Below are 13244 nucleotides of genomic sequence, written 5' to 3' on the forward strand. Positions count from 1 at the left end.
AGCTACATTGACCTCATTAGTAACACACATGCCCTTCATATGATGTAACATAAATCCAACTAAAATTCAAGGGCCTTCTACCTCATTGAGATTCTTAGGAGTCTAGTGCTGTGTGACATGCAGAGATATTCCTTCTAAAGTGAAGGACAAGTTATATCACCCTCCCACCCCCCAAGAAAGGAGCACAACACTTAGTGTGCCTGTTTGGATTCTGGAGATAGCACATTCCTCTCTTGGGTGTGTTATTCTGGCCCTTGTATCATGTGACTTGAAAAGCTGCTAGTTTTGTGTGGGTCCTGGAACCAGGAAAAGGCTCTTCAATAGGTCCAGGGTGCTGTGCAGGCTTCTCTATCACTTGGATCATATGATCCAAGGCTCCATGGTACTTGAAGTGGCAGTGGCAGATAGGGATGCTTGTAGGAGCCTTTGCTGGTCCTCTATAGTTGAATCAAAGAAGAGACCTTTGGGATGTTGGAGCAAGGCTCCTTACCATCTACACACAAGTAGAAGAGAGCAGTTTGCTATTCAGCCTTAGTGGAAATTGAACATTTGATGATGGGCCTCCATGTTACCATCCAACCTGAGTTGCCTGCCCATCAGGAGCTGGGTGTTATCTGACCCATCAAGTCATAAGTTAAGACATAAACAACTATCTATTATTAAATGGAAGTGATATTATTTGTGATTTGGTCGAGCATGTCCTGAAGGCACAAACAAGTTACATGGAAAGTTGCCCAATTACAATTCCCTCTGCTGCCAAGTATTGACATATATATATAAGCTGAGGAATGTGGGTGGGCCCTGGGAGGGTTAGGGCCAGAGAGAGGGTCCAGAATGTTGGGCTGCTACTGTGGGCACAGAGACAGGCTGGGGGAAGAAACAGGCTGGGTAGGGTTGGAGACTTGGATGGGGGTTGTAGTTTGGGGAATTTAGAGGGAAGGTTGGGACAGGGCCATTCATTACAAGTGGGTGGAGCCAGTGTTGGCAGGGGTAGGTTGGGCAGGGCTACATCCAAGGAGACTCATGCAGTGGGCAGGGCAGAGGCTGGGCCAGAGAAAGGAATGGGAACTACAAGTGCTTGGGTGGGTAGCACCAAAAATGGAATGGGCTCGATAAGTTTGGCCAAGTCTGTCAGTGACAGGCCAACCCTGACATGCCAGAGCTTTACACAGGCAATTGTGCATTTACAACACCTCTGCCACACAGGATTCCCACAAATCCAAACACCCATGAAGACTTCTCCAAACACACATGCAAAGATGGCAACCATGTTGACACATGTATCACACATGCTCTACACATAAATATACCACTCTCAGATACATACCACAGACCTATACTCCCATATTTCACAACATGTAATGTTAGAGTCAGCAAGATGGAGGAGCCACTAATGTGGCCTGATGCCAACACTAGTGACCTAAGTTGCTCCCCACATGATGGAAGGAGAGAACCAATTCTCAAGTTATTCTCTGACTGCCACCTATGCACTGTGGCATATGTGCACCCACCTGCAGATACACAGCAAAGAAATAAAATGTGATAAAAAAAATCTTTGCAAGTATATAATTATATATACATTTACAGAAATGATTATCTATTTGGGGAGGTGCTGGGATTCTAACCCCAAGCCTTTCTTTACCTGAGACAAGGCCAGAAAGTACTGGAGCACTTGGACAGAACACTGCCAGATCATATGACCTGGCTGCAGAGGCAGCTTGGTTCCAGGCATGAGAGGAAAAGATTGAGACCTTCCACATGAATGGCTCCTACCACTAGGCTCTCCTTAAGGTATTGCCACATGATCATGGGCACCTGTCTGCACACTGTCCATTAGGCAAGAAGAGGTGGTTGGATCCCCTGGAACTTTAGAGTTACAGATGTGAGCCACCAAGTGGCTGCTGGAAACAGAACTGTGTTTTCTGCAAGAAGTACTAAACTGCTGAACCATCTCGAATCCCTTTGTGTATCTTTTACGATTTAATTTATTATTCTTGTCTTTGTGTGTGCACATGTAGAGTACAGTTCAAAAGTAAGATGACAACCTGTGGGACCCAGTCCTCTACCATGTGGGTCTTAAGGACCAAACTATGTTTACCAGGCTTGGCTACAAGCACCTTTACCTGAGGAAACATCCCATGACATCCACTGAGCCATGATCTTTTTGTTAATCAATTGTTTTGGGGGGTTAATTTTTAAAACAGGCTCATGAAGTCCAGGCCGACCTTGAAATTATGACCTTTCTGAGTCCACATCCAATTACTGGCATAACAGGTTTCAATACCATGCTCTGTTTATGAAGAGGCCTGGTGCATGCTGGGCTAGTGCTCTAGCCAATGAGACCTATCTGAAATAAGAACATTGATATAGCCCTCTTGGTGATACACAGGTTCACACCGAGTTCCTGTCTCAACAAACAAACCAACAACAAAGAAAACCCTGCAAATGAAATTTTTTGTTAAAACAGATCATGTATATGTTTTTGAGAAAGTCTTTCTTAGTTACCTAGGCTGTGTTTGAACTGACAATGTAGCCCTTGAAATCCTGACCCTCCTCTCTCAGCCTTCCAAGTACCCAGAGAACAGGCCTGCACCACCAAGTGAGGATGCCAGGGCACAGGCTTAACTATGGGTCCGTGGTCACACAGCTAGTAATCAGAGGTGTATGGCAAGATCAGAATGCTCCTTGAGAAGGGTCTGAATATAGAACCTTCCTTCAGGTGGAATTCCATCAGCTTAGCATGGAAGGATGGGAAGAGACCCAGGATCCAATAATAATCATGTGATCTCAAATTTTAACAAATGGCTGTGGTACCTATTAACAAATAAAAGCAATATTTTTTTCCATTTGCTCTACCACCCACCAAATTTAATTATAAATTCTTTTTATTTGTTTGTTTGTTTTTCAAAACAGGGTTTCTCTGTGTAACAACCCTTGCTTTTCTGGAGCTTGCTTTGTAGACCAGGTTGGCCGAGAAGTCACAGAGAGCTGCCTGCCTCTGAGTGTTGGGATTTAAGGACTGTGCCACCACAGCCCAGCTTCATTATACATTCTAGATTCTGAGTACTCATCAACTTTTCTCCACTTCCTCTACTCCATAAGTGTCCTACTTCACTCTAGCCTGAGCTCTCTACCTACCCCTGGGTGATCCACCTGAGCATACATCTCATATCTCTAGCCTCTGGCCTGTTAAACCTGTCGGGGTATCTCTATACACCCACATAGACATCTACTGAAGACCTCCTCGCCCTTTTCCAAAAATCCTCAGCTGCTCTCTCACCTCCTCCTCTACTGGCCAAGTGTCACTCTGGAGCTGCCTCCTTTGTTATTACTACAAAAGCCACCAGTACCCAGGAAGCTCCTTTCAGGCTGCAGGGCCTCTGATCACATGGGAAGGGATGCATTTGTGATTTTTGGAAATTTTCTCAGACAAGTTTTTTATTCTGCTTGGAGATGCCCCAGGTTGAAATTCTTGTCACCATGACAATGCCTTTGCTTTTAACTTCCCCCTGCAATTCTGAAACTTCCTTGAGTCTGGCTGGACCAATGTGACACTTTCTTCGTCTTCTCTTCTCAGGAGCTTCTTGAGCTCCATAGCTACACTAAGCCCATTGGGCTACTATGATTTCTCAGCTCCTGCCTGTAGGCCCAGAGCTGCTGCTCTCAGCATCTTCCTGGAGCTTCTTTCTGCCCTCCAGGGCTTCTCCCCCTCACCCTGTCTCTTTCTTTCTCTCTGTGTCTCTCTCTGAATTCCCTCTTGGAAATGATAGGAACTTCCTTTTGTGAAGTCCCATTTTGTGACCTCTTTCTCTCCTCCTTGGTTTGCAAGCAGCTTGTCCTCAATCTCTTATATCTGACTTTGCTTTGCTCTACACTTCCAAAGCCTCTTACTTTTGTCTATTTCACACTTTTTTTTGGATTTTGGAGACAGGGTTTCTCTGTGTAGCCCTGGCTGTCCTGGAACTCACATTGTAGACAGGCTGGCCTCAAACTCACAGAGACCCACCAACATCTGCCTCTCAAGTGCTGGGATTGAAGGCGTGGGCCGCCACCACCTAGCTTACTTCACACTCTTAAATTCTTTTATCTCTACAATTTCTCTGTGCTTTGTTCTCAAAATATCTCCTAAGTCTATGCTATAAACTCTTATCTCAGTATTTGTAAGTTCAAAGGGTAAGGTTAAATATCTGTAAAATATGTAAAACAATTTACCTTTAAACTTATACCAAAAGGCTTATAGCTTAAGAAAATTTATACATAAGTAGTTTCAGTTTACTACAACTTAGTATATATGTGATTCAACTCTTGTTAAAAAAATTGATCCACTTACTGTATATGTAGGTTAAATTCAATTCTAATTTAAAAAAAAAAAAAAGATAGTTTTAGCCACCATGTGGCTCCCCTCCATTGTAGCTGCTGATATCACCAGGATAGAAGGACCATTTAAAAGTCAATTTAAATCATGCGCCTGAGTCTTGCCTCTACATATGGATGTGTGCCAGGTCTCCACGGAAATCAGAAGGGAGCATTGGTTTCCCCTGACCTGGTGTTATGAATGTTTATGAGCCGCCAAGTGAGTGCTGTGAATTGATCCACATCCTCTACAAAAGCAACTTCTGATCTTAACTGTAGATCAGTCTTCATACTCTGGGGATTTTTTGTTTTGTTTTGTTGGATCAACATTAATTTTATTAATTTGTTTTAAACTATTTTAATCTGTCATTCAGTACCTCATTAAAAATGCATTCCTTTGGATGACTATCATATTACCCTTACAGTTCAAACAGAGTCACTCCAGGCAGGTATAGAGTTTGTGTGAATGTTTAACTCTTTGGAGGAATTTCAAGTCAGCCCCTAAGTGCATGTATTTTTGCTCTGGCATCTACCCCTTAATTCCTCCAGTAGGTGCAAGAGGTGCCTGTATGTGAGTGAGCTGCTATTGGTCCAATTTGTGTTTGCCGTGTCTATGTCTCAGAGGGCCCTTCTGGGTCCCATCTTAGTTCTTGGTCTAATTGGAGCTGGCAGATTCTGTATCCTAGGGAGATGCTCTTGGTCCAATCCAAGTTAGATGATTCTGTGCCTCAGAGAGCCACTCTTGGTCTTATCAGGGTTCTTGGTCCAGTCAGAGCTGGTGGATTCTGTGTCTCAGGAAGCCACTGGTGTTGCAGGAGGATGGGTATTGGGGTAGGGCATGGGTCTGTAGATTGCTGGGTCTCCTGGGGGGGTTTGGTGGGGGAGCCTGCCCACAGGAGTCTTCTCTGTTGGCCAGCAACTAGGGTAGAGATGGGTGGGGTTTCCCAGGGACTGATTGTGTACCAGGGCCTAGGTCCTAGAGGCAGTACTCTCTGGGTCAGAGAAGAGTCACTCACCTCTTGGTCCAATAATCACTCTAATTTTAATTGATACATAGACCATTTGGATCATATTTCCACTTATATATCCTTCTCAGATCTCTGAGGATATTGACTGACTGTAGCTTTATCAGCAGCAAACACCCAGCTGCTTTCCCAAGACTTCAGCTGCCTTCTCAGTTCTCTTCATATGTAAAGATCTGGCCACAGGCCTCGCTTTCCTGGAGCTACTACTGGATCTAGACATGGTTTAGCTTGTTACCAGCCTCCAAAATTAGAGATAAAACTCACAAGACAGACTTCAGTGTAACTTTTTACCATTCCTTTTTTTTTTTTTAAATAAAGAAAACCACTTTACAATGATCTGTTTCTTCTTGTGAATGTTTGGGTAGAAAAACATTTAAAGCTTAAGCTCTGAGGATCTTTGAAATGGTTTAAGGTCCAAGAAAAGGGGTTTTGAGTTGTGTAAATCCAAGTTTATGTAAGGTCTGAGGACATCAAAGTTTAAGTTGTGATAAGGTATCGATTTTAGGTATATAAAAAGAATGGATAATGCTTCAAATTTCTGTCTCTCACCATGCTACATTTATGTTAAGACTTCAAAGCTCAAAGTCTTATTAATCAATGCAGTTCTGATAAGCTATTAATCTAGCTCTGGGAAAGCTTTGCTTCTAATGTCATAGTCACAAGCTCGAGATTTTAAAATCCATTTGTTGTTTAGTAAGTATAGACTTAAAAGTTCTTCTTATTGAGCTAAAACACCAGAATAATCTATATACACCCAGTCTTCTAAATAGAGAGAAGAGGCCCTGCTTTTTTTCATATTTAAAATCAAGATCAAGTGAGCTATTTCCCTTCTGCTCCACAGAATGTTTCTATTCTCTCTAGGCTTGCCTTAAAGACCGTTCATGCTTTTAACCCAGGAATCATTTTTGGATCCTCAAGCTTTTACTGTGACACAAAGGCATGAGTCTACAGCTTTTCCTACAATGTGGATTTCAGTACAGATTACAAACAATGGTAATGCTAACTATCTAAAACTTATACTTCTTTTTATAAACTTAAATTATTTTGTAAGCTTCATGCCATTGACTTTGATGCACCTCTCACAGGTTAAACGGATTCCAGATATATACTCCTGTCAATCAACAACCTGTTTCCCCCTCTGACTATTCCTGAGTGTAGAATCTTCCCCTTTCCCTTTGGACCAGAGGTCGCTTTCTCAGATGACCAGGGCCATGGGCCTAAATGTTTCAAAGGGACACCTAAGAAAAAAATTTTCTCCTAACCTCCTCAGCTTTATCTTCTGTTGCTAATATTTATCTCTTCCAGCAGATTTCCAAAGCAATTAAGGGCTGCAGACTGCCCTAACTGCCGCCTACATGTCTGTAGCCACAGGTGGTCCGGCAGTGCCTGGACAATGAGTGAAACAGTCTGCTCCTCCCAGATTCCGCCAGCATTCCAGATTTTTCGGTCCACACTTATGATGCCCCAATGCCAGAAGGAAGTATTCGTAAGTGATAACTGTGGTAGTTTGAAAGAAATTGGCCCCAAAGGGAGTGACACTATTAGGAGGTATTGCTTTTTTGGAATAGGTGTGGTCTTGGTGGAGGAAATGTATAACTGTGGGAGCAGGCTTGAGATCTCATCTGTACTCAAGATGCAGCCCATTGTCTGATATCATTTCCTATTGACTTCTGATCAAGATGTAGCCAGCACTGTGCGCACAACGATGATAATGAACTGAACCTCTGAACTCAGTTAAATGTTTTTCTTTATGAGAGGTGCTGTGGTCATGATTTCTCTTCAAAGAAACAGAAACCATTACTAAGACAGTTACTTTAGCCTCATCATTAATTATCAACAAAAGTCTGGGATGTTAAGTTTCAAGCCTGAAACAAATGGCTGAGGTGTCAGTTTAGCGTAATGTCTGGATTTAGCAACTAGTTTCTCCCAGAATCCCTTAGTCTCTACTTGTCACAGGGAATGGCTGGCATACCGAACCCCCCACCCTGAACTCTCCTGCCCAGGGTCTGGGCTATCCTTCCCCCAGAGGCTCTTCCTTATGCAGTTCAGACATTTTGGTCTCCTGCCCCTTTTGTATCTTTGGCCTCCTGACTGCTCCACCTGGTTCCCATCTCTTCCCTTTTCCTCCCATTCTCCCCACATGACCCAGCTCAGTCTGGTCTTATCCACTTTGGACTCTCCCAGATATCCCTGCCTCTGACTATGCTCTCCCACACATCTACAATAAACTTTCTCCTCCACCATACTTAGGAGCAATCATGTCCTTTGCATTTCATTTTTTATTGAAGTACACCCAATGATAGATACAGTTAAAAATTATGAAGTTGGCTCTGTTAGTTTATTTACCATGAAAAGTAAGCATTCATTTAAGCATTAACTAAAGGATCAGGAGAAGACATCTGGGTTCCAGTCAGACCTGAGAGAGGACAAATCCCTAAGGTTCCATGGCTGGCCTGGAAGCCTAAAGGTCTGGAGTCCATTCTGCCTTTGAGGCCAAGATGTGTCCAGCAGAAAATTCTCTTTCTGCTTCATAAAAATTCTTTGATAGGGTCTTTATTGCCAGAGTCCAGCTCTGTCGAGGTTCAGGTCCAAAAGTGGAGGTGTGGGGTAGGTGATTGCAGGAGGCTGACAGGATCTGAGGGGAAATCTGAATAGCTGCTGCTTCATTAAAGAAGGCTACACTTTCATACTCTACAATTGCACAAAGGAGTAACTGGGGATGGGAAGAAGGGGGCTTGTGTGCTGGGTTGGGGCTTGTGAGCAGGGATTGAGGGAGCTAGCATGGACCATGACAAGTTAATAGACACCACAGTCATGTGTTAATGGAAGGGCAGCTAGTTCTTCTTGCCAGAGATAAGGAGAATGGTTCCCTCTATAGCAAGCAGAAACTTTATCCAAGCCCTTGTGGAAATGTCAGCTTTTGTTTAAATGCCTAACTGTGGGGCGTTTACCCAACCACCCCCACAGTTCCCCAGTGTTTTCTTGAGTGCGAGCAGCAGGAAATATTAGATAGGAGGATTTATTGTGGAGAATATTGCAGAGATAAACAGATAGAAAATAAAGGATAGCCTCGAGAGGGCCTGGAACCTATTCCAATGGGCCTCGACTGTCTCTGCCCCAGGGTTTTTATAGAGATGCCAAGGGGTGGAGCAAAAGACCTCCTCCCCCAGCACAGCCAAGTGTAGACCATCTCAGACACCTGCACTCAGGCCCGTGGTCTAATCACCCTCTATAGGGACCTGCTGGGTAAAGCCACGAGGAACCCGAGAACGGGCTCCCACAGGTCCCCCTTTCTTAATATATATATAAAAAAATAACTATTAATGGCTTACAGCAATCTCCAAGCTGTTACACCTCCCAATATGGGAGTAGAGGATGATAAAGATGGCATTTCTCGTTTGAATTAGGTCCAAGGTGACTACAGCAGTCTTAGCTGCCTCAAGCCCTTTCTAAACCAAAAACTCTTAAGGCGACTACAAACTTAAAGAATCCCTTGGCTTCATCATTACCATTAACAGGTTAACATAAATATTGCTATACATAGCCACAATTCTCTCAATCTTATAACTCAAAGCAAACTCTTAACAGAACCATTTGAATTAGCATATATGGTGCTAAATATAGTTAACAATTTTCTCCGTCTTACAACTTTAACTCAATCATTTGAATTTTCTTGCTAACAGAACATAGGAAAAACTTCAATGTATTCATATCAAACTTAAATATTTCCTTAACTCCACAAAACCAGGGTGCATTAATATCAATAGGGTAAATATAATTTCTGCAAACATAATTCAACCTTAATTCACTCATAACTCCTCCTTTTCTTTATAATTTTTTAAACAAAATCTCAAACCTAGTTAGAGGAACCCAAACTCATACAATTCCTACAAACCCATATTGAAAAGCAATCTTCTCAATCTAACCATTAACACTTTGAAAACTTAGCAAAACTTCCAAAAGCAGTTTCTTAATAAAACTCTTTACACTTTAAAAGTAGTCTCTTAATAATACCCCATTTGCGTGGCCGGGCGGTGGTGGCGCACGCCTTTAATCCCAGCACTCGGGAGGCAGAGCCAGGCGGATCTCTGTGAGTTCGAGGCCAGCCTGGGATACCAAGTGAGTTCCAGGAAAGGCGCAAAGCTACACAGAGAAACCCTGTCTCGAAAAACCAAAAAATACCCATTTGCATTTTTTACTAACAAAAACATGACATTAATCCACTCAAACAACTTTTGAAATTAGACTAAGGAATATTAACTCTCCCCCTTTTCTTCATAATTTAAGCAAAATCTCAAGACTAGTTATAAAACCCAAACTTTTCCATTTAAACAGTTCCATTTGTAACACAAAACCAGTTCTCTAAGTAATTTCATTTTTACATAAACAGTTCCACAAAACAATTGCATTTTTAACACAGAATACATGAATCACCAGCATATATGCATACACAAAACTGCATCTTGATTCTAGGTAGAAATAATAAATTTCTTCATTTAAACAGTTCCATTTTTAACCCAATTCCAGAAAACAGTTCCTAGGTCATTATTATAAGTAAATTCAAAATTGTCCCATTGCAATGAAATCTCTTCTGTTCATTTCATTTCTTAAGTCCCAAAATTCAAATGATAAATTCTGGTACGAGCCTTCCAAATATAAAGAAATCCATAACCAAAATCTTTTTGTAGTTTTATCTCATTTTAAGTTCAAAAAGTTCAAACAAGAAATAAATTCTGGTATTAGGCTTTCACTTCAAAATATGAAGAGACATTTTTCAACCAAAACTTTTTGCAGTTAACAATTTTTGTTCAAACAAGCATCTCTGAACTTATTCTCAAGCCAGAGACCTTTTTAGGTACAGTAGTATTCTAAACCGCACCGTTTTTGATGTTAGCTCAGGTTTTTCTGTGTTGCGTCTATTTTCCACAGATCTCAGCTGCAGATGCCTTGTGCTGGCTCTGGCGTCTGCCATTCTTAGCTTCTTAGCGGCTTTTGGAGCTTTTGAAACCATTCAGACTGCCTACTTTGCAGTCTACTGCGACACTACCTTCTGTGTCTCAGGTTCTTTCAACCATATACATTAAGAATAGATGCACACTTAACATTTACACTTTTTTACAAACTCACATATAACATTTTTTGCCTTGCAAAGCATTTAGACTCACATTCAACATTTACACGTTTTTACAAACTCATAACATTAACATCTACTTATTTATACTCCTTAAGGAAACTATAGAACTACTTTGGCAAATATATTTCTTATTACTTCTTATATATTTCTTATGTTCATTCCATCTTATTTCTTATTTAAACTTACATTTACAACTAGCATCTTTACTTCTTACAAGCTTATTACTACATGTCTTAAGACTACCTTAGATACTTCTTGCAAGCTTATATTCTTAAAGGAACTCTATCAATCTATTTTACAGACTTATATAGGGCTACCATTAGCATATATTTAACTTAGCAAACACCTAAAGATTTAACACAGAGATCTAACAAGAGAATTTTTACAAACTCACATATCTTATTTTCATCTTTTTGTATTTCTTACTCTTAATTATTATCACTATCTCTATTAGAAAGATTCTCTTAACTAGGCAGGAAGTATGTACATCATTTCTAAAGTTTAGAGTTTAATAGTCAGCTTTGTTATAAAGCACTGGGATTTAGTGAGTGTTGTTGTTATAGAATTGTGATAGTTGTTGCTAGGGGACTGTAACATCTTCGGGACGAAGCCACACTCCAAAGTTGCCAGTTCTCTCAGCCATTCTGGACCGGCAGAGATGCACTGTCAACGGTAGATGGTTTTTAACTAGAGGCTGTCCCTTCACCCAAATTCATAATAGCTCCCCCTAAGTGCTTCAATTCAGACAAACGTTTCTATTACAGCAGTACTTTTGGTTTGCTCTACCGAAAAACTTCACTTCATGTTGAGGGTGAAATTACCATATTTAGCTGCTGTAAAGCTCTTTGCCAAATACTGCACAGCTATTAGGTGATATGAAGTATTTTTCTAAAGGAGCTAGTAAAGCCACAAGTGGCACAGCTCCGAACTGTATTTAGTATTTTCACTTCATTAGCTTTAACTCCTGATGTTGTTAGCAGCTGTAATATTTAGCATTGATTTCTTATAAGGAACTTTCAGGTGAAGCAATTCTTTTGTAAGACAGCTAGATTTTCTGAAGTTTGTTTCCCGTCTATAAAGCAGTCATTTCTTTTTGAATGCCTGTTTCTTATCCCCTTAATTAGATTTGCAAAGGGAATCACTCATTGCAGGCTGTTTGTTCAAGAGGTAAATAATTTTTAATTTCACATAAGTTTCTTCATATCTAAGACAACGTTCAGTGTATAAACTGCTTTCCCTTGTTTTAAGGATTTTAAAGTGGCTTGTTTGCTCTTATAGGTAGCTTTTTGTCATCTAACTATCGTAAAAACTTTGCACAGCTATTAGGGTAAATAAGGGATTTTACCAATGGAGCCCCAAACCGCGAAGCACCTAGCTCCGTATCCTTTCCATTTTTCATTGGAACTGACACTTAAACTCTTAGATGATTTTCCTCCTTATTCTTTTAAAAGCTGTATTTTAAGTTTACCATGAACGTATTTTCGAGCTGACAAACGTGTTTCAGGACAATGTCGCCATCTTTAGCAGAAAAACTACCTTTCCCAGAATGCATTTCCCTTATATCAGTCCATAATAATATCAGTGCCTTATATCAGTCCTTTATATCATTTCCCTTATATCAGTCATTTCCCATAGTTTTTTGGGGTCTGAGAGTCAACTTGTTCTCTTTTACCAGACTTCCTTACAAATTCTTGCCCGGGAGGTTTGAACAAAGTTTTTTGCTTTTGCAATGGGAGATTTGAACAAGCATTTTACATTTTCAATTATGGGACATTGGGAGGGTTCTGGTCTCTCCTTAGCTGGCTTTAACATTTGACACTGGCCCCGGTTCAGAACCGCACCTGCCTCGTTAGCTGGCATTGAGGCTGGCATTTCTGATAGCAACTTTCCTCGGGGCTTATGTTTGCCTTAGCCAGTCAGTGAAAAACAAGATCATGTACAACAGCTTTCCCATAGCTCCTTCAGAAGAGATTTTTCTCCCACTGATTTTATTCTCATTTTGCTTGTTCCTTCCCCCCCAGATGCAGAGCTTTAGGTATCTGTCTGCGGCTCTGTACCTCTGCTAGCTGCCTTTGGAGGTAGGGGCTTTTTTTTCTCCCCCAGAATCTGCCTCAAATTCTAGCAGCTTTTTCAGGTCATGCATTTTTCTGGGGAGGATTATGTCCCTTCTGTTTCTTCAGAGTCTTTCTCCCAGACAGTTCCCAGTTTGGTCTCAATTTATCCCCTCTACCCCAGAAACAGATTCCGACACTACAGTGGTGGCTTTCCCTGCTCCTGAAGGTAGGGGCTTTTTGTCCGTTTGTTTTCGGGGTCTGTGTGGTTTGCGTACAGACTGAAAATCTAACAAGAGAGGTTTTTGCCATTTCTAAACTCCCATTAGGACAGGTGTTTTGCCTCATCAGGCCTTCACCTGGCCCAGTCCTAATCTCAAGGGAGTCAGGTGAAACAAAGCTTTTCTCAAGGAGATGCTTTCTCTGACAGAAAAGAAAGCTTTACTCCTGGATAGTTCTGTTCTGTCCTGGCTGGGCTCTTTCCCCAGACAGTGTTCTGACTCAGCAGCACAACTGCTTCAGACAGTTCAGCTTTACTGTTTTCCCAGAAAGGTCCTTACTCTGATAGGAAAGCTTTTTCTCAGATTTCTTTTTGCAGCTGTGGACCTATCAACCCGGGACTTGAAGGAAAGTGGACAACTGTGCCGTTCCCACCGACTTTAGTTTTGTTTGTTCATTAGC

Source organism: Peromyscus californicus, unplaced genomic scaffold (assembly GCF_007827085.1).
Source record: "Peromyscus californicus insignis strain IS unplaced genomic scaffold, ASM782708v3 Scaffold_1__1_contigs__length_55948999, whole genome shotgun sequence".
Taxonomy (NCBI): Eukaryota; Metazoa; Chordata; class Mammalia; order Rodentia; family Cricetidae; genus Peromyscus; species Peromyscus californicus.